The sequence below is a fragment of the Lemur catta genome, chromosome 5, assembly GCF_020740605.2.
Source record: "Lemur catta isolate mLemCat1 chromosome 5, mLemCat1.pri, whole genome shotgun sequence".
NCBI classification, from domain to species: Eukaryota; Metazoa; Chordata; class Mammalia; order Primates; family Lemuridae; genus Lemur; species Lemur catta.
In genome coordinates, this window is record NC_059132.1 from 9758397 (window position 1) to 9780779 (window position 22383).

The following is a 22383-nucleotide window of genomic DNA, read 5'->3' on the forward strand; positions in this document are numbered from 1 at the left end:
CATCAAAAATAACTTTATTAAGATGGAAAACAAAAATCCATAGTCTCAAGACAGACCAAATAAAGAGGAAGTGTCTAATTTGTTAAAGAATAATTTTATGTAATAGAAGTATCATAAGAATTCTCTCTATGGTTTCTACTTTTTGAGGTAGATAATTTTTTAATCATGTAATTTCCCTAACCAGCTTGCATTGGACATGATGTTATACAAGTCCCTTTGGAATAACTGTGATTTGATTTCTTATTGATCTCCATAGCAGCTGTGTGATTTATTAATACCATTATGATTTGATTTCTATAGAAAAATAAGCTAAGACCTACAGAGATTAAGTAGCCCTAGTTACACAGCTAATAATTTGATGATAAAGTTCAGAGCCATGGACATAAATTTCTCTGTCTCAATATTGATGATTCTTATTGTAAACCATTACAGTATTTTTTTCTTTTAATTAGAGCAGTTAATATCAATAAATTTTGTTTTTATTCATTTATCAATTTTTTCAATCAATACCTACAATGTGTCTGTCACTGTTCTAGCTGTTGAAGATACCAAAAAGGAAGAACTTTGTCCTCAAAATGCCTGCAGGGTAGTGGAAAACCAGATATGTGAAGAAAAATATTATGACAGTTACTATAATATAGCTACTATATTTATGGGATGGTTGGGAATATAAGAAAGATATTCCTATATTTGGGCAAACAAAAAAAGGCTTCACAGGAATGCTGGGGTTTGAGTTAAGACAGGAAAGTTAAGTAAACATAATCAATTGGTTAGAGCCGTAAGGGAACCCAGTGTCTTTCAGTATCAGTAAAATCATTTGGTAATATTATAATGTAAGTAGTGACAAGGAGGTTGGAAAACTAGACAGGGGCCAAAATCATGGAGGACGTGAATATCTTTGAAAGGAATATATATTTAATCCAGTGAGTAAGAGCAAACGGTTGTAGAATTTTGAGAAGCATAACATAATTAGGAGTGCCCAATGCCACATTTATTTCAGAGGAATGACAATTGCACTATTGACAATAATTCAATCATAGCTCAGCTCCAGTGATTTGTGATGCTTACTGTCTAGTTTTCCCTGGTTCCATGTATTATATGCTGTAACTAGCCCTGGACTGATAAAAAGTCTTATGTAAAAATAAGCATAACTGTCACTGTCGCTGTTACACAATATTGTATGTGTTACTTTTTTGACCCAGCATAAACACATCTCATTTATATTGTCATGCAACATGATTCAATTAGACTTTTTCTGAGCCCCAATTCTCAGCTAGTGCCTGTATAAGAAATCAATGATGCCTACTTATCAAATATTCCAGAGCAGAGAGTGCTGACATTTGAAGATAAATAAAGAAGTAGACAGGCAGCTAATTCTCATCTTGTCCTGCCCAGTATCCTGACTACAGTTTCCTTTAGAGATGACTGTTACCAATGCCTGGGGAAGATATGTCAGATGTGAGGCACCACTAATAAATTAAGGCAATATAGCTCTCCACATGTCAAAGGAATACAGTGGGAAAATTTGAGAATGTCATGACATGTGTAGTGTTTTATTGATAACCATGAACTTGAAGTCCCAATTTCAAGTTGAGACCCAGAGGTCATTTTTGAAATGTTCTGAGATCCTGCAGGGCCCTAAGTATCCCTGGATTGGGTACACTTGAACTTAAAGACACTCTGAAGTCACTGCCCAGAAAAATTACAACAGATTTTACCACAAATAGAAATTTTTAAATCAATTATTCTTCATATGATTTTTTTAACTTTCTATAACTGATGGTAGAATCTTAAAATGTCTGTTATTATTTTGTTGCATTTCACACATAATGTGTGTTTTTTTTTTTTTAACAAATTGAAGGTTTATGGAAACCTGAGATGAGAAAGTCTATTGGCACCATTCTTCCAATTCCATGAGCTCACTTCCTGTCTGTGTCACATTTTAGTAATTCTTCCAATATTTAAAACTTTTTCATCATTACTATATCTGTTATGGTGACCTGTGACCAGTGATTATTGGTGTTACTATTTTAATTGTTTTGGGGTGGCATAAACTGTGCCCATATAAGATGGCAAACTCAATATTAATAGGTCAATGTTACGTGTGTTCCGACTGCTCCACTGACCAGCCCTTCCCCCATCCCTCTCACCCCTCTTTGGTCCTCCTTGTTCCCTGAGCCAAAACAATACTGAAATCAGGCCAATTAACTCTACAGTGGTCTCTGTGTTAAAGTGAAAGGAAGAGTTCCATGTGTCATTTTAAATCAAAAGCTATAAATGTGATTAAGCTTGAAGAGGAAGGCAGCTTGAAAGTCACGGTAGGACAAAACTTAGCTACTGTGTGAACCAGTTAGCCAAGTTGTAAATGCAAAGTAAAAGTTCTTGAAGAAAATTAAAAGTGCTCCTCCAGAGAATATATGAATGATAAGACAGCAAAACAGCCTTAATGCTGATATGGAGAAAGTTTCAGTGGTCTGGATAAGAAAATCAAACCAGCCACAACACTCCCTTTAAGCCAACGCGTAATCCAGAGGAAGTTCCTAACTCTCTTCAATTCTACGAAGACAGAGAGGTGAGGAAGCCACAGAAGCAAAGTTTGAGGCTAGTAGAGGTTAGTTCAGAGGTTTAAGGAAAGAAGCTATCTTCATAACATAAAAGTGCAAGGTGAAGAAGCTGCACTTTCTGAGGGATGGGCATGCTGGTAGCTCTGATGCACGTGGGTGGTGCAAAGGCAATATATGCAACCAAAGTGTTTGATTAGTATTCTGAAATTAAAAAAAAAAAAAAGAAGTAGGGAAGAATTGTGGTTGCCAGGGGCTGAGGTGTGGAGGAAATAAGCAAGTGTACTAAGTTTCAGTTATGCAGGATGAAGAAATTTTGGAAATACAATGTACAGTCTGGTGACTAAAGTTAATAATACTGCATTGTACACTTGGAATTGCCAAGAGAGTAGATCTTAAATGTTCTCACCACACACACACATACACACACAGTAACTATGCGAGGTGATACATAGGGAATTAGCTTGGTTGTAATAATCAGTTTACTGAATAGAACTATCTCAAAACATCATGTTACATACATTAAACATTTATATTTTTTATTTGTCAATTATACCTAAAGAAAGCTGGGGGGAAAGGTGTAGTTTTAATTCATTTTTAATGGTTCCATCATATTTTATGAAGTAGATATTCCCTAACATTCAACCTATCCTTTTTTATTCTGCCATTGTAAAAAAATGTTGCAGTTAAGAACTTGTTCATATACACTTCTCTGCTAGAGCTTATGAGAAACTTGAGATAGAGTTTCAGAAAAAGAAGTGCTCACTGAAAAGTGTAAGTATGTATTTTAAACTTTCAAAGAGGTTGGCAGATTGCTTTTAATGAAAGCCATATTTATTTACATTTCCACCAGTAATTTTAAGAGTGTCCCTTTTTCCTTATTCTTGTCAATTAAAAATTATTTTTAATTTTGCCAATATGTTGGAGATATAATACATCATTGTTAGTCTTAGCTTGTGTTTCTTTGACTGCCAATGAGTTTGAATACAATTTTCATGTTTACTGGACATAGATTAGTGTGTGAATATGTGTGTGTTTAATTGCATTATTTCTTTGCAATTCATAAGATCTCTGTGTATACTGAAGCCATTAGCTCTTTTTCTACCTATATATATGTATATTTCCCAATGGGGTTTTTTTTTTTTTTGTCTTTAAGAAGATGAGGTCCATTCCTAAGTTTTTGTTAGGTTTTCTACAATTTCTATTATATGTAAATATTGAGTACATCTGGAGTAATGATTCATATTCAGGTACCTGCAATACCTGATTTGCAGGTATTGTAATTTAAGTATGTGACAGTTAATGCAGCACTTCAGTTAGAATGATGATAATAAAAATTTGTTGCCTATAAGCATGTATTACTATTTTCCACTCTCCATCCTACCAGATTTTTAAAAAATGCTGAAAATTCTGATGTATAATTTAGACAGGATGAAAATGAGAATTATTTTAAATATTTAGATCTCTGGCTTAAGGAGTGAAAGTTACCTAAAGTATTCCTAAGGCCTAATTTACACAACAGGAGAAAGAAGCTCAATATGTTGTTTATTTTTTGCAGGGAAGTTTGTTTAATTCTCAGTTGTATTTTTGGTCAAGACTTATTTGTAGTCTTTCCATTTTTCATCAAACCAAAATTACTGGCATGGATTTATTTTTGAGATTGTAAGAAATTTAGTTTTAGTTGATAAACTTTAGATAATATCTACTCTTAATAGGAGGATTATGCCTGTGTGTGTTATTGGTTTTGTGTAGGTTTTTTTTTTTTTTTTTGCTCTACAATTTCACCCTGTGTTCCAAAATAGTTATTTATCCTAAATCTCACCATAACATCTCTCAGCTTTATTCATACTGACATCCTCACAGTCCTCTACACAACTTAACCCCAGGCATAGACTTGCTCAAACTGTTTCCCTGTCCTGAAATGTTCCTTCTCTTCCTCCACATAACTCTGCCCCATCTCTCATGGCTCTGCTCAAGTGTGACCTTCTACAGGAAACTTTCCTTCATTGCTCCACTGTAAAGTGATCATTTTCCTTTCTCATAACTTTCACTTTTATATATTTATAATTTGTGATTCTCCTGAGCAATTTCTTGGAACTTAGTTGGAGAACACTGAGTTGGGTAATTAAACAAGCTGTTTCCTTTGCATTGCCTACTAGGATGCTTCTAACACATGTCTGAGCTGCCTGTAGCCAGAGTGAAGATGTCACCATGAGCACTTTTACCTGAGCCTCATTCCTGGCTCTAATTCATATTCAGTGTTTCCCTTTCTCCACACATGCACATCTTTTCTTTATCACAGAGTTCTAACCTGTGTTCCATTTTTGTATTCTGTGTATTTTAGTAAACCAGCTTACATTTTTTCCTGGGGTGGGTGCAAATTGAAATGCAAATAAATAGACACAGGTATATCAGAGGTCTTTTTGTTTTGCAAGTGACAAAATATATCCCATCTCAGAATGGCTTAACCAACAAACAAAATTTATTAACTCATGGAGAAAAAAAATCTAGAGACTTTGTCTGAAGCTTGATCAAAAATTTCAAATTATACCACCTAGATCATGGATACTGTGTGAATAACGCTTGTCTGACTTCCGTACCATCAGCTTTATTCTCAGACAAAGCTAAAATGGCCCCTCACAAAAATGGTCCCTGAAGGTTCCAGCCCCTCTCTCCTCATGGTAGTAAATAACATGGAACCATGCATCCAATGCACCGGAGCCACCAAATCTAAAGGGAGAGGAAAAATTTCTTATGATTGCTTATGATACAATAGAGAAAATGCTTTTCTCTCCAGAAATAAATGTCTCTTACCATCTCATGGGGGACACAGCTGCACCCATTCCTTTATGTCTTATCGCTGGCTGCTTTCTAGCTGTACTGGCAGAGTTGAGTAGTTGCAACAGAATACATGGTTGGTACAATGTACTCTAGAAGCTGACTGTGTGTTTTGCTTCCTTATTCTATCACCGATTAGCTCTAAGATCTTCATCTAGTTATTTAAACTGCCCATATGTTCTTCATTGATTTAAGAAGTAGGTCCTGTGATTAGCCCGCACTTCACAACTGAGAAAACTGAGGCTCACAGAGGGTGAGTTTCAGAGTTAGCGTTTGCACTGAAGGTAGTCGGGCTTCAGAGCATAAGATCTTAAACATGTTATACTGTCATAGGGAAGCTTAAATGATACACTGGACATTAAATGCCATTTGAAAAAAATAGGACCATGTCAATATTAGGGGCACACTGTGGTCATTCCTATATAATTAGTATTTGTCTACACTTTATAATCAAAGGGAGTCCCATATTTGAGGATTTATTCCAAACCAAATTAATTGTTGATCTTGGGTCATTATTCATTATTACTTAATACCAAGTATTGGTGACAATAATGGTAATTAGATTGATTTTCCTACAGATTATACTCTTCTTGTTGACCTAATTTGGTTATGTAATTTTCAAATTGGTTTGCCACCTGCATTTCTATTGCTCTGCCATGAACCTCTTTCCTGCTTGACTTGGATTTATTTTACTGAGAATAAAAAATAATCTTGCTTACATTGCTTTAAATTGCACTTTTACCTGAGCCTTTACACACTGTCTGGCTAACACTAATTGGAACAATTATTTATAATAAGAATGCATGTGGAGAAGCCCCTGAATTTGTTTACTTGTTAAGGAATAATGATGCTATTCATTTTCCCTAGGACCACTAATATATGTCCAGGTTTTGATGATGCCATCTTTTTACTAAATAAATCATAGTATTTGGGACAAGGAATTGTAGTTTACACTGGAAATAAAAGCACTTTGATCAGTCCTTTTCCTCCTGAGTGACTAGGTGCAACTCTCCTTAATTGAAATATGCTAGTACACCTGAGGTGAAGCCTCCTTACTGCTTGCCTTCTGCCCGTCATCTCTGAAATTTGAAATGGGAAAGGATCATACCATGCCCTGTCACTTCATCTATCCACTTGCCAAAATAAGATATTTCAAGAAGCCCATCTTCTGTTTTCCTAGAACAAAGGAAGACTCCAATGTAGTGGAAAACAAAATTGCTGAATATATGAAAATAATCAACAAAGTGAATAAGTTTTCTACTTTTTTAATTTCAGCACATTATAGGGGTACAAATGTTTAGGTTACATATATTGCCTTTGCCCCACCCAAGTCAGAGTTTCAGGTGTGTCCAACCCCCCGGACTTTGTGCACCACACCCATTAGGTGTGAATATATTCATCACCCTGCCTCCTCGCACCTGCCCAACACCCGATGAATGTTACTACTATATGTGCACATGAGTGTTGGTCAGTTAATACCAATTTGATGGTGAATACCTGTGGTGCTTGTTTGTCCATTCTTGAGATATTTCACTGAGTAGAATGGGCTCCAGCTGTATCCAGGATAATGCAAGAGGTGGTGGAGCACCATTGTTTTTTGTGGTTGAGTAGAGCTCCATGGTATACATATACCACCTTTTATTGATCCACTCATGTATTGTTGGTCACATGGGTTGTTTCCACATAGTATGGACATTTTAACAATATTAATTCTTCTAATCTATGAGAATGAGATACACTTTTTGTGTCCTCTTCAATTTCTTTCATCAGTGTTTTACAGTTTTCTTTATCAAAGCTTTTACTTCTTTGGTTAAATTTATTTCTAGGTATTTTATTGTTTTTCTGTAGCTATTATAAATGGGATTGCTTTATTGATTTCTTTTTAGCTAATTGTTATTGGTGTATAGAAATGTTACTGATTTTGTAGGTCAGTTTTGTATCTTCTGACTTTACTGAATTCACTTATAAGTTCTAACATGTTTTTTGGTTGTCTTTAGGTTTTTCTAAATATAAGATTATATCATCAGAGAACAAAGGATAATTTGAATGCTTCCTTTCCAATTTGGATGTCCTGTTATTTCTTTTTCTTAATTGCTCTGGCTAGAACTTCTAGTAGTATGTTGAGTAAAAGTGGTAAAAGTGGGCATTCTTGTCTTGCTCCAGATACTAAAGGAAAGGCTTTCAGTTTTTCTGTTCCGTAGATTAGCTGTGGGTTTTTCATAGATGGACTTTATTGTTTTGAGGTATGTTCCTTCTGTATCCAGTTTGTTGAAAATTTTTTTTATCATGAAGGAATATTACACATTAGCAGCATCTGTTAAAATTATTATAGGTTTTTTGTTCTTGATTTGTATATGTTGAAACTTCCTTGCATCCCTGGAAATGAATCCCACTTTATCATGGTGAATTATCCTTTTTAATGTGTTTTTGAGTTCCATTTGTTATTATTTAGTCGAGAATTTTTGCATCTGTGTTCATCAGGGATATTCATTGGCCTGTAGATTTTTTGTGTGTGTGGTGTCCTTCTCTGGTTTTGATATTTGGCTAACACTGGACTTGTAGAATGCAAGTATTTTTAAAGATAATTTGAATATTTGTGTAAGTTCTTCTTTAAATGTTTGGTAGAATTCAGGAGTAAAACTGTCCAGCCCTGGGTGTTTTCTTGGTGGAAAACTTGTTAGTACTGCTTCAATCTCTTTACTTACTACTTATTTCTTCAGGATTTCTGTTTGTTCATGGTTCAGTCTTAATGGGTTGTATGTGTCCAGAAATATATACATTTCGTCTAGGTTTTCCAATTTGTTGGCATATAGTTGTTCATAAAAGTCTCTAACAATACCTTGCATTGCTGTGGTATCATTGTAATATCTCCTTTTTCATTTCTAATTTTATCCATTTGGGCCTTTTTTTTCTTAGTCTAGCGAAAGGTTGTGAATTTTGTTTACTTTTTCAAAAAACCAACTTTTTGTTTTATTGATCTTTTGTATTTTTTTGCTTTAATTGTCTGTGCTGATCTTTATTATTTCTTTTCTTCTGTTAATTTGGGGTTTGGTTTATTCTTGCTTTTCTAGTTCCTTCGGGTACATTGTTAGGTTGTTTATTTGAAGTGTTTCTACTTTTTTGCTGTAGGCATTATTTCTATACAAGTTCCCTCTTAATACTGTTCCTGCAGTATCCTATAGGTTCTGGTATGTTGTGTTTCCATTTTCATTCATTTAAAGAAATTTTCTTTCTTTTTTTTTAAGGATTGTAATTTTTTTAAATTTATTCAGGATATTATGGGGGTTCTTAATTGACCTACTGAACATCCATGTGCATGTTGTTTAATCTCCATGTATTATATTTATACAGTTCCAAAGTTCCTCTTGTTACTGGTTTCTAGCTTTATTCCATTGTTGTCAGAAAAGATATCTGATATGATTTCAATTTTTTTGAAATTTTAAGACGTGCTTTATTGACCTAACATATTATCTATCTTGGATAAATGTCCTATAACTGTCAGTTAGATCCATTTGGGCTAGAGGTTTGTTGATTTTCCGTCTGGATGACCTGTCCTTTACTGACAGTGGAGTGTTGAAGTCCTGTACTATTATTGTATTGCAATCTATACCTTCCTTTATATTATTTTTTGTTTTATATATTTGGGTTCTCTTGTGTTGGGTTTGTATATATTTTAAAATTATTATACCCTCTTGCTAAACTGACCACTTTATTATTATATAATGACATTCGTAGTTCACAGGACCCAGAAACAACATTGCAGCTTGTTCCTGCCGGCAAGCACCACCTACTGCCAGGGAGGTCAATTGACATGCTCTTTTTACTGCATTTACTGACTAATCATATAGGTTGTGGTCGATTCTCACTCACAAGCACCTCCTACTGGCTCATAGATTAAACTGGGCATGTCATTATCAGAAAATCCAAAGGTAAGAAGCAAAAGCTGCTCCAGATAGGAAGGAAACAGAGAAAGAACTCTGGAAGTATGAAAAATCAAAGCCAAAGGACACCCACAAAAGGGAATACCAGCTCTAAAATGTGTTAAATATTGAGCAAATGAGCAGGAAGAGAAGTCAGTGAAGGACTGGGAAAACAAAATAAATCAACAAAGTAAAAGCAGTTGTATTTCATAAAACTTAATTTCATTACAAATATACAAATTTTTCCCCACAAACGTAAAACAGGAATTGTACCAGATGGCCAAGGAAAATATCTCTGAGCAGATGACATTTGCAGAGAGCTGAAGGACTGGAAGCCTGCGGACATGAGGGAGGTGAGCATCCGAGCAGAGTGCAAGAGAAGGAGTACGATGGAGATGACGTCAGCCAAGCCATGGACCAGCAGAGCAGGGAGGGCCTCCTAGGCCATTATGAGAACTGAGGCAGGAAGACAGAGCAATAAAATGTTCCTTTAGCATCACTCTGCTATGTGCACAGCAGATTGGACAGGCAGTTGCAAAGCTAGAGAAACAAAATAGTTATGCAGCTATGTAACAGCCTACTATTTCTTTGAACTATAGCATATAACATGTCATCTATTTACTTTTTTAAACTGAAGTATAAAGTAGTACTTTTTAGCATAGAGTTCTGTTAGTTTTGACAACACATACAGTCATGTAACCACTACTACCATCGTGATATAGAACAATTCCAGCACTTCTCAAAATTTCCTCACATTGTCCCCATGGGCTAGCACCCACTGATCTATTCTCTGTTCCTACAGTATTGCATTTTCCGGAATGTCATATAAATTAAACCACAGAGTGTATAGTCTTTGGAGGTTTGTTCCTTTTCATTGCTGAGTAGTGTGATAGTGAATGGATATACCAACTCTCTTTATCCATTCATCAGAATTTATGTTTTTTCGCAGTGTTTATCAATTATGAGGAAAGCCTTATAAAACATTCAGTACTTTCCTTTACAGTTTAATTCCTAATTGTATTGGGGTTTTAAAAGTAAAGTCATTTATTAATGAATTCAGCACATATAAAGGACATACCATCCGCAAGGTGTTAAAGCGGCCACGTAAATAAGCCAGACGAGCTCCCTTTCTCTGTGAAACACGGAGACACGCATATGCCTATTATATTCCAGGCACTGTTCTAAGTACTGAGAATAAAACAAATGACAAAATATAATTATATCTTTCTATTAGACAAATAAGAAGAGATATCAAACCTTGATGAAGACCACAAATAAAATTAAATGCATGTTGTGAAAGAAGATGCTTCTGGAGGCAGTGGAGATTTCTCTGAGAAAGGTACATTTAGACTGATGCTAAGAAGGTAAGAAAGAGCTATCCATTCTAAGATCTGGAGCAGGGACATTTAGGGCAGTGTAGGACAGAGGACTTGATGTGGGAACTGGCAATGTGTATCAATGAGATACAGTAATTGACAGTCATGGAGCAACTATATGCCAGTCAATATGTCAGCTAATTAACCTATTTTCCAAGTTACTACATATTCTTCATTTGAATAGAATACCTGAATTCCCAGTAAAATTATTGACCTGTAAAATATGAAGTCATACTTAGACCCTATGGGGAACATTGTCCAGGTCTGAATCTATTCAAGTATCAAGTTTATCATACCATGGTGATCACCATTGCTCTCCTAAGGCAGAAATAAATTAAAGCTCAACAAGTAAGTAGGAGTGAGTGCACTACATGGCTGTCTGCACATACAGTGGGTGTAATTTAACAGCGATGCCTCAGTGCCTCTTAAAATGGCATCTCACTTACTTTAAAAAAAAAAAAAAAGGAATAGATAGCAAGCCAGAGGTCTCAGGCAGTGTGTCAAGATACTTTATAGAGCCCAAAAAAAGCTATAAAACAAAAGGAAAGCAACAACCAAAAATTCACTGACAGCTGAAAGAAATGGGCTGCTTTAAGCTGCATTTTTTATGATTCTATGAATCTGTGTCTTTCCTTCCCAAACGTATATTCTTTCTTAGATATTAAAGCTCATGGAGAGATGCGTGGCATATTCATTTGAGCACCACTTTATAACAATGATTATGATCTTTATGTCCAGCATGTGCTTTACATGTGGATTTAACTTTATAATACTAGGTTAGAAATTTTCAAATAGAATGAAAATTTACTTTAGATCAATCACATCATCTAAGTGCTTGGAAACAGGTGACCACAGCTGAAAACACTGAATCTAAATTGTGCCATGTTTTCTTAATTACAATATAATCAGAATGCAAATTAAGTGATACATAATGACACTTCATAGTTGGAACCAACCTAAAAACAGGGTGACCAAAATAAAGAGAGGGGTAGAACACAGAACAAGGAATATGTTCACATGTATAGATGTTGGTAGGGTTTAGAGACTGGTATATGCACACCTTGGGGTGGGAAGATTTATTGAGATTGAGAGGTGGGGCTTCAGACTACTAATAGAAATTATTACAGCATGCCTAATACTATCAATTATTAATCATGTAAAGAGATGATGGTTAAGGGCCTCTGGTGAAATGAGGTAGATTAAATGTACATATTAATGCCTGCAATCTCTCAAAAAGACCAGTGAGGAAAAAAAATGACAGTGAAGAAAATAGACGTAAGTCTATAAAGAAAAACTGGCATAGAGGAGGACCGGAGCTGAGAGATGTCAGCAGCATGCCAAGGAAGGAAACGGATAGAAGAACGGCAGTGGACTAGCACAGCGAAAGAAGCTGAAATCTACTTGCCTGAAGTGGAATGGCCAATGAGGAATGAGCCAGGGTTTGCCATAAAAACTCGGACAACCTCAGGATTTGGAGCTGTTGTGTAATTCTAAAACACATGGAGAGACGAAAGACTAAATTGAGAAGATTGTTTAATGGTGTAAGATGCAGTTGCCGCCGCCTGACCCTAGAGCTCCCCCAGCCCCACCCCTCACACCCCGTGATCATTCTTTGCTCCCTCTCAGAAGCTAAGAGGTTCACTTACTCTTGGGAAATTGAACCAGAAAGCCTCTAAACTCATACCAAATGGTATAACTACAACTTTCTGTTACACATTTATTTGTTCAGGACTATTTTCATGGCTTGTGATTGTAACACACTACATAGATGAAGCATACATATTTTTCTCAGTGTGTAATTATGAATACAAATATCCTAAGGCTTCAAATATTATTTTATAATTTAGTCCTATGGGCAAGTTTTCTTTGAAATAAATCTTTCTCCAATATAAGCACTTATCTCTTGGGGTTGTCATGAGTACTGAATGAGAAAAAGTCCACAAGTATAAATGAAGTATACAGCAAATGCTACATAACCACTTGTCTCCATTCATCTTTTTTCCAAAGTAAAATCATCTCTTTTTGCAAATGACATGATTCGATTTGTAGAGAACTTTAAAGACTCTATTAAAAAAAACTCCAAGAACTAACCAATTCACTAATGTTGCAGGATACAAAAATCAACATATAAAAATCAGTAGTGTTTCTTTAAGAATAAACTTTCACAAATAAAATTTAAAAAAATCCTACTTACAATAACATCAATTGACTAGCCTTTAAAAGTAAAGGAAAGAAAATAAATACAATAGCATCAAAAAGAATAAAATACTTAAGAATACATTTAGCCAATCAGGTAAAAAATATGTATACTAAAAACTATAAAACACTGATGAAACAAATTGGAGACAAAAATACAGTCACGTGTTGCTTAAAGGTGGGGATACATTCTGAGAAATGAGTCATTAGACAGCTTCATCTTTGTACAAACATCACAGAGTGTACTTACACAAAAGTAGATGGTACGGGTTACTACATATGCTAAAGCCTGTTGCTCCTAGGCTACAAACCTATACACCATAGTGCTGGCCAGAGCAGTGTAAAGAAATAGTAATGATAAATATTTGTGTGACAGGAATTTTTTAGCTTCTTTATAATCATATGGGACCATCATGTGTATATGGTCCATCATAGACCAAAAGATAATTATGCAGTGAATGACGATAAGTGGAAAGGTATCCCATATTCATGAATTGAAAGAATTAGTATTTCCACAGCATCTGTACACATTTGGAATTATTATACCCAATTTATCTCAGTGGTAGAAATAGTATATGCTTTAGACATAAATGTGCTGAATCATAATTCTATTTCTAGTAAACCACTCAGAAAGAGGTGCTATGTATAAAAGTTATTTGGTAAGTTACCAAAGGCAAAAACACAGATACAGGTTATGATTGTAGTAAATGAGTGATTTTAACCAAAGCCTGTAAAATTGACGTTATCTTTACCTGCTTAACTGTAATGTTATAATGCAACTGTAATATAATGTTGGCAAAATAAAATCAACCACAGAAACTAGCTCAGCAAACACATACTGTCTCTCTGGATTCTGGGTACATCTTTGAGACCAGTTTAGATCTATCTAGAGATGTGTTATAAATTTTACTTTGCTCTATTTATTTAATGAAACTTATCAAGACTAATCCTCATTTTGTTAGTGTAAAAAAAAAGATTTCCACGTAATTAAAATTAATGACCTTCACATTGACAAAGATTTCTTCAAGTTCAGAGAATGAGATTTAAGAATTAGTGTAAAAGAAGAGCCCAGCACAAATGTATAATAATGAATTGGAAACACTCTATGCAGGCCATTTTTTTTTTTAATTCTCTTATCCCAAAAGCAGTGAAAAGAAACTGCAGTTCGCTGAAAGAATATGGGACTCTGAAGCAAGTGACACTGTTTTGGTCTCCTGTCTCATTTATGCCTAAACAGTATACTTAACTTGAAAATGTTTCCTTAATATGGATGGGTAAAAGAAGAGAGGAAATGGAGTTTCTACCCTTAATATTGTGTCATTTTGTGCACATTCCAGTTTTAGATATTAATTAATTGGAAAATTAAATTAAAGGTTTTTAACATAAAACCAGAAGATTAGGCAAATAGCCAAATGCATTTGGCTGTGCATGCCTTTTGAGTATACTCCTCCTGTAAATCTTCCCCAGCATCCTTTAAGCTGTATGTATAATTTATTAGAAAATCAAAAGTAAAATCCCCTCTAAACTATTGCAATTACTTTTCCTTAAAGTCAATGGATGTAGTAAGATTTTAAAAAATAACTAATATTCAAGGATAAATCCACTTAAGCCTGTCTTTTAATCTAAAATCAAATTTCACCTAACAGGTAATAGAAACATTAAAAGGCAAACAACTGAGCGTAGCCACTATTTATTCCTAGAACAACAGGTTGTCTGGTTTGGCCAAATGCAATTTAGTCAACAGCCCTTGTTTAAATCCAATATAGCTATTTTATTTACAAAGAAATATCCTTGTTAGAAATAAGAGATTAGGGAAAATACCCATAGCATGAAGTCATAGACTATATTCCCTAATAACTTTATTTAATTGGTCTTTGAAAATAGGGACAAAGTTGAATTATCACTGGAATGTAGGGAGAATGTTTAGAAATGCTCTGTTGAAGAAATATTAATCTGTTAAATCATAAAATAGCAACTATAAGAGGACAATATGTGGAAATCACCTTGGGTGAGTAGATTATTTATTACTACAGGAGGAAGAAAGAAGGAGACAGCTTCTGTTCTCACTTGTCAGGCACTAACAGGATTTAAAGAGTCATTCTCATGGAACAAGTTGTGTTATTTGACCAGGTCAGTGAAGGGTGGGCTGGCCAAAGTCTGACTGAGTTCATTCACAAGTTGCAAGGAAAGGAAAGGAGGCAATGAAGGCAGCAAGTTGTGCTTAAAATAATTTGTTTTTCAAGGAACATCTGAGAGAATGCCTCCTCAGGGATTGTGCTGAGAGTAATCAAATGCCAAATTGGCCAACATTTAAGGAGTTCTGCAATGAGGTCTGACAAGTCTACAACAGTATCTGGGCTTATTTTGATCTTCCAGGACTCATCAGGCTTTGCAGCTATGCTTTTCCAAAAGTGCTTGGACTGGAGGAGAATAATGAATTTACCCTAAGCACAGAAGTCAGGATCAGAAAGTAAAAGCAGAAAGGCCAAGGGGAGGGCTCATGGTTGGGCACATCCTCCCATTCTGCCCCAGCAGCCCCTCCCAGAGAGTGCAGAATACAAACGATTCTGCTGTGGGAGCTCAGAGTGTCTGTGAAAAACACAATCAATTGCTATTAAGCCACTGGGGTTCATATTAACACAGTTCTTAACACAGCCTCTCTCTGAGAGGACAGAATAAAAAATGTGTAATCATTTTGTTGAATAACAAACTATTTACTTGATGTCTACTAAATGCTTGACAGTGTGGTAGGCCTTAGGGACAAAGCAACAAACAAATACATAAAATTCTTGCCCTTGATGTGCTTAAAAGTTTAGTGCAATATGCAAGTCATTAAACAATTATGTCTGTGCATATATAAACACAAAACATGATAGGGCCTCTGAATGAAAGTTATAGGCTGCAAGGTTTGATCATAGCAGAGATACGTGATGTAGCTGAAGAAGGGTCATTTTAACTGAGACCCAATGAAGAAGGAATATTTGACAAAGTATAGAATGTAGGGAATAATTCAGAAAATGCAAGCAACATAATGGTAGGAAAAACCCATTGAGCTCTAGAACCAAGAGGTGGCAGAGGCTACCTAAGAGCAACAAGTTAAAAAGAAAGATGATTAGACATCATGGGGGCTCACAGAAACTAATGATGAAGCATAGTACGTAAAGGAAGTTGCCTTAAGGGGAATTAATATGAAAAAGTCTACAAATCTCCCTTTTTTGTAAGTTGTGAACAGAGGCAAGTAGAGTCAACAGGGTAAGGAATACAGAGACCACATCTTTCTGATGTCAAAACACTCTCATTCAACAAAGAATGGGCAGGCTGCTTCTCCAGGGGGATTTACCCTGTAGGGCAGCTCCATTTATTTGTGCCCTGAGTCGACCTTAAGCTGTCACAGTCAAACAATCCATAGAAATGTTTATAATCAATGTGTCCAGTTAAGACCCATAGAGGGGCCAGTGCTCAAAAGCATAACTATCCTCTTAATGTTTGCCCAGCTTTGAAGACATTAGGACCCAGTTTTCATGTTGGACCTGTCTGTCCTGAATCACTTGTGAAGTCTCACCGTTGAGTTGTTTACAGCCTTGACACTCATGATCCCTCTGACACACAAATCAAGTACACTTCATAGTTTGATACCTTACAATGATATAATCTGACCAGAGCATGATATGCAACATCAGGGAAAACAACAAGCAAAGTTTCGGAGTTTCCACAGTTCCTCACAGGAGATGCTCTTGGTACTACTATTCCTGCCTAGGATAAAACCCTGTAAGGCCAAAGACAGACCTAAGAAAGATTTACCAAGCCTCTTATATCCACAGTCACACCACCCTAAAATTAAATCACAATTATCTATATTTCAAAACCTCTTTTCCACATGATATTGATAATCTGTAATGTCTGGGTTCTTGGTAAAATTTTGATGTTATTCATCATTACCCAAGTCCACTTGCATCATCATAACAGACTGTAGACAGGTGTCATCAGTTCTCTACAAGCCCTGGGAAGGGCTAAATGTGGGAGACCTGGCTGGGTCCTGCCATGGTCACTTCTCGTGGCAAAAAAAAAACAAACAAACAGAAAAATCTACTCAACTGGGTGTTTACAAAGTATTGGCTTGTTTAATTGAAAAACCTATAAGCTGGCCTCAGGTATAGCTTAATTCTGAACTCAAACTTCACCATTTCTCCAGTGCATTTCCTCTAATTGGGCTTTATCCTTGTGGTAGGAAAAGGAGTGTAGCAATTTCAAGGCTCCTAACATCTTTCCACCAAGCCCTAAAGAAAATAGAGAAGGGTCTGTTTTGTAATCTCTACATGGTGAAGAAGAAACATTACTTTTCCAGCATTCTCAGTAAGTGTTTCTTTCATTGTTGGTTTTGACGGGGTTACATTCTTATCCATTAAACAATTACTATGACCAGGGCAATCTCATAGGATAATTCCTTGAGGATGACATTAATCCCATTCAAACCACATGGCTGAGAATAGGTAAAGAGTGGGCTACTGAAAAAATATATACAAAATTTTTTTTTAAATAAAAACACAAAAAAGAAACAAACACAAAGGGCTACTGAAAAAAATGGTGCAGAAGGCATGGAGGGGGAGAACACTGGAGGGGCTACTGAAAATGCCTGCCTCACTGCCCCTCAAAGTTGCTTTTTATTAGTTTTCTGAGAACAAATGTAATGACTTTAACTGTCAGACAGAAAGATTATACTTTTTTTTTTTTATTCTGAGGGGATAAAGTATAGCAGAGATGCTGTATGAAGTAAAATCCATGCTGCTTCTTTCTGGTCTAGAATTGGGGCTTTATTAAATGTTCCTTCTATTTTTCCTTTTGTGGAAATGTGACCTCCAGAAAGCAGCCAGAAAAGGAAATCAGAATTTAGGGCTCTACTGGCAGGATGAAATACTCATCTACTTTCCCCAACCCTGGGTGGGACTCCCTAAGTCTCTTTCTGTGACTCAAGATGACGGTTTCTGTACAGCCAGAGATCCTCTCTCAAAATGGCCACAGACATTTCGTCCATTGGATGGATGGATAGATGTAAAGTCACAGATTGTCTAGAGTCAGGAGGGAAGACTACACCAGCAGGCATGAGAATATACAGGGAGATTCAAAGGAGAGGAGATAACATTAAGAATCAGCAGCTTATAGGGCAACACCTTATCTTATTCCTCATTTTCACTGGGTTATCTCTTCTCCTAGGAGCACTTTTAAAGGCTGGACTTCAAGACTTTTCTCTGGTTTTAAAATATAATAATTAAAGCAAAGAGAAATGTGGGTATGTCTTTATAGATGACCAGGAACTCCGCAAGGATGCAATGACTATTCACTATGTTCCAGACCATGTGTGTGTGCAGCAGCCTTGAGTACAATGCCACCAAAGAGCACTCTCATTGTGAAATACAAATGCCACCATCACAATCTTCTAATTGTCTTATCTACATAAGTAGCCATTTAAACCTAGTACCTTGGGAAATACCATATATGAAGCTTCTTCAGGTCTTTAACCTAATTAATTATGGAGCACCCCACTGCAAAATGAGACATAAAAGGAAGAACAATGATTCTGTTCTCAAGTGATGCTATGTAAAATATATGGTTGTTATATCCCTTCACACTAACGTGGAACCACACTGGGCTTTCCTCACACTTCTGACCTCACTAGGTCAGTTCAAATGAACCATCATATCTACAGGATAGAGTTGGTTCACACACACTGTGTTTACTTTCACATCTGGGGGTTGCAGTCCTTATATTCCTAATGAGTCTTCATTGAAATATTTCCCCAAGCAATCCAGTTTCTACACTGACAAGGCAGCCCTCTCTCTAAATATCAAATGCAAACATGATTTCACTTGCCAGTTCAGAATAGTTGCTGGATTTATTTATGGATGGACAAAAATATAGAGCTCTTACAATACTGTTCCAACCTTGTTTTGTAATTCCTAACATAATATCTACTCATGTTCCCTAAAAATGCCCTATAATATGCTGAAGCTGTGTCTTTATGCAAACTCTTCTCCCTTCACAACTACTATTTTAATGACCTAATTCCAACTAGCTCTTCAAGGGTAAAAATCGGTTTCCCCTATCTTCTAGAATCCTACTAGTAATAATAAATCTTTCCCTATAGACTAGACAACATAGAAGAGAATGATTTAACATTCAAACTCAGTAACAGACTGATGATGGTTCTGGTCTGTCCTATTCAGTTTACAAGCTTATACCCTTGGGCAAGTTTCTTAATGTTCGCAAGCTACAGCTTGTTCATCCATAAGTGAAAATAATAACAAGCTCATCACCAAAAGGATGCTCTGAGTGTTTAAAGAGATATATGTGGAGTCAAGTCTATAGTAAATGATCAAAATAGGTTAGCTGGAGGGGGAAAAAATGACAGAGTGGAAGTAACCTCCTGAATTCCTGCTCCCAGAGAGGGAGGCATAGATCTTGGTCTGCTACACATGAGTGGATCGCTCCTCCCCACAAGAACAGCACTGTGAACTGGCAGTGACTCAGCATGGGACACAAAAAGCAGGAAAAAGAAAAGGCAAATGGAAGATAAGATGGTGAAATCTGGAAAGTTGGAGACAATAGTAGAGACTACAGCATGGGATGGCTGTGCCCACCTGGCCAGCGAGTGAGGTGGGATCAGTCCCACAGGAGAACGTCTTGCTTCCCAGCGTAATGTCCTCAGCCTAAGTGTCCACTGAAAGATGAATCAATAAAGCAAGTGTGGTTCACATATATACAATGGAATATTGTTATTATTCGTGACAACGTGGATGAACCTGGAGGACATTATGCTAAGGGAAATAAGCCAACTCAACTCTCACTTACATGTGGAATCTAAGACAGTCAAACTCATAGAAGCAGAGAGTAGAATGCTAGTTACCAGGTGCTGGAAGCTGGAGAAAATGGGGAGATGTTGGTCAAAGGGTGTAAATTCTCTGTTATCAGATGAGTAAGTTCTGGGACTCTAATGTACAGCATGGTGACTACACTTAATCACACTGTATTATATACTTGAAATTTGCTAAGAGATCTTAAGTGTTCTCCCACACACACAAGGTAACAACGTGAAGTGATGCATGTGTTATTTAGCTTGATTATGGTAATTATTCCAGAATGAATACATACATCCATAAAGCTGAAAAAATACATAAAACTGAAGTTAGACAGTTTGATGGTTCAACTGAGGATATTAGCTCCACATTCAAAACATATCCAAAATGTAATGACTCCCACAACCTCCACCACTGCCAACCACACTCAAGCCTGCATCATTCACTAACACGTTGATGGCAACAGCCACACACCTGGACTCCCTTCTCCTGCCCTGGTTCTCCTTCAGTCCACTTTCAACTCAATGGCTAATGTCATTCTTTTCAAATACGTTAGATCATGTCATTCCTCTGTTCAAATTCCACTGACTTCTCCCCTCACTCAGAATCAAAGTTAAAGACTTTCTATGGTTTACAAGACCTTCCATGGTCTAGCATCCTTTGATTTTTCTTTCAACTTTCTTAAAATGTACTCCGTCTACCTTAGCCACAGTAATCTCTTTTCTGTTCTTCTAACTCACTGGATACCCACCTGCATCAGCCACATCACTTTAGCAGTATCCACTGCCTAGAACACTCTTCTCACTGGTACCCCCATGCCTCATGCCCTTATTTCCATAAAATCTGTATAAATACTTTATATTTTTGGTAAAACTTTTCTGATTTTCTTATTTAAATCAATCTCCTTTCACTGGCATCCTCTATTCACTTCTCTGTTTATATATATATATGTATTTTGCAGGTACTTATCATCATCTATCATACTATATATTTTATATTTATTTTTTCTTGTCTTTCACAAACTAAGACACAAACTCTATGAGGGAATTGATTTTTTGTCACACTTTTAAAAATTTCATTGCTTGAACCCTCACCAGTGCCTATAACAATGCCTGTCAAAGTATGAACTCAATAAATCTTTGTTGAATAAATACTATTAATTATTATTCTCTACTTTCAGATAATCTCTCCTCCTGGAGATTTTTTTTTTTTTTTTTTTTTTTTTTACAAAAGCCTCCACTGTTCATTTCAGTGCTTTGAACAAAATATGCAATTAATAGATGTTTGTTGAATGAATAACTCCATACCTAGCTAGTGGCATTGTAGTCCTATTATCCTAATGGTTACAGATGGGGAGTAGGAGTGTGCACTCTGAGGTTCTATTCCTGGCTTTTTCTCTGATTGCATTGAATATACATGAATATTCAGTAGCTATTTATTTTGGGATCTAAATATCAAACACTCATTTAGTAAACATGTTGGTATGGAAAGCACTGGACAAGCCACTGCAGATTAAAATAAAGATTACATTTTCTTCCAGCCTCCCAAAATATGCCTGGAAAATGAAATGTGTCCCTGCATTCCATGGTGTACTGCTAAACGTGCATTTGCATATGCAGATGCCAAATTCTTCCGACAGATCAGTTAATTGCAAACACAAAGCAGCCACTGAGGACATATTTACTTCTCCTGCAAAGGCCAGTACAGTTGTGTGGGCCACAAATGAATGCATGCTGTTGGATTTGCAGGCATAGTTTCAGAAACTGGAAATGATTACCTCTTGGCTAAAATAGATTAGGGGGCTGTTGCTGTCAGTTCTAAAGGACTCTGCTTTCTCAAACAGGAAATATTGCCTGTTTTCCATGAAAACATGCTGCCGGTCACAGAAAAGTACCTGTGTGCCTCAACCCCAGCACATTTGTAATGGCGGCACTCACTCACCTCTCTTTAATTATACCTTCACAAGTGTTGAAATCCAAGGAAGAAAAGTGCTCTTGCTCCCAGGGTGCAGAGTCCTCCCTGACTATGGTTCTAGACAGCCTTGACTCTACTCCAGGTAGTCAACATCTCTTAAATACAGCCACGGGCCCTACAGACAGGACTTGTGACTGATCAACACAGAGCGTAACAGAACTAACATGTCTCATATGGTGGGAGACTGTTTAAAACATTTGCAAACTGTCAGAATGGGCATCCGATCTGACATTATCACTTTACAAATGGGATAATGCAGTCCCAGAAAGGTTAAGTGATGTGTCCAAAGTCACAGAGCTAGTTACCAGCAGAGTGGGATTAAAACCTAGGACACCTGGCTCCTGATACTATCTGTGCTGTTTTCCACTGTGATACTCTCAGTCATAGGCCTACCTGTTAGCCACACTGGCTGTCAAATACTCATGTTTTTAAAAAAATCACCAGAGGAGAAAATGAAAGTGAAGATCTTTCAGGCCTGTCCCCGCAGAAACTGTAATTTGAAAAGTCGGTGAAAGAGCCTAGGGATTTTGCCCCAGCGTGTTCCCCATGGCAGCAGGCCACAACTTAAGAAATTCTGGTACTTGACAGGGTATCGATAGGGAGGATGTATAGTATGTAAATTAGCATCTCCACTGTAAAGCCAAAAGACCTGTTTACAATCTTGACT